The sequence below is a fragment of the Aplysia californica genome, unplaced genomic scaffold (genome assembly GCF_000002075.1).
Source record: "Aplysia californica isolate F4 #8 unplaced genomic scaffold, AplCal3.0 scaffold00036, whole genome shotgun sequence".
Taxonomy (NCBI): domain Eukaryota; kingdom Metazoa; phylum Mollusca; class Gastropoda; order Aplysiida; family Aplysiidae; genus Aplysia; species Aplysia californica.
This window is the reverse complement of record NW_004797306.1, coordinates 2,147,005-2,148,249: the sequence shown is the minus strand read 5'-3', so window position 1 is coordinate 2,148,249 and position 1,245 is coordinate 2,147,005.

Sequence of the window (1,245 nt, the reverse complement as noted above, 5' to 3'; positions counted from 1 at the left end):
TATGCGTTACGTGGATGACATTATCGCCTTGCACAATGGTTGCTCTGAAACAACCCAAAAATCTCTCACTGATCTGAACAAGGCGCACCACTACATCAAATTTACTTATTCCAGCCCAGATAAGTCCACTTCTTTCCTGGACATGTCCCTTCTCATTTCAGATAACCAAATTGACACAGACCTGTATAAAAAAAACCTACCGACTCCAATCGTTACCTCCTTCGAACCATCCCAAACATATATTTCGGTCTGTGGTCTATAGTGGTGCACTTAGACTCCGCCGCATTTGTTCCCGTGAAAATTCTTTTAAACAACGGATAGAGGAAGTCACAACCAACATTCTTCACAGGAGGTACCGCAAACATTTTATAATGCCCATTATCGAGAAAGTCAGCAAACTGAACCGCTTAACCCTTCTGACCTACAAACCCCTTAAGCCCAAACAGAAAAGACCATTTTTCATCGCAACTCATCACCAAAAACTACCTACTGTACATAAAATCCACAGCCAACACAAAAGCATCTTGGAAAAATCAGACAAAATGAAAGCCTGTTTCCCCCATCCCCCTCTGATTGCACTTCGACAAACTACTCATTCGTACTAGAGCAGTAACACCCAAGTCCTCACCTCCAATAAACCCATGTTGCCAGCCTCAAAATTATCCTTGTCAAAAAGCCTAGATGCAAACCATGTGCTCACATGAAAGTGACCAACTTTGTAGAAGGCCCCCACATTAGAAGGAAAATTTCCCACAGCATCACTTGTGAAACCAAGAATGTAATCTACCTCATATCTTGTAAAGTCTGTCCAACTCAATATGTAGGTCAAACTACCACCACACTAAGAGCTAGGTTTAATAACCATAGGTATTCAGTCCAGTAAAAACTCGTGTGCACCAGTCGGCCAACATTTCAACAGTCCTGGTCACAATGGAGCCTCCGATTAGCAGCTTCAGGGTATTGAAATAGTCCAATATCCAACTAAAGACAAACTCAACCAAAGAGAATCAAGGATTTGGAACTTGAAGTCTCACAAAATTCTGACAGGCTTTAACATCGACGAGCCATAATTTAAGGACCTTAAATTTACAACTTAACGTACTAATCACCCGTTGTATTCTTGTAATCCCCTCCCATTGGCCCTGCCTTTCCGTTATATTCATTACCTCCACGCACTTGTTTCCCCAACAAGTCTCTCTCTCTCTCTCTCTCTCTCTCTCTCTCTCTCTCTCTCTCTCTCTCTCT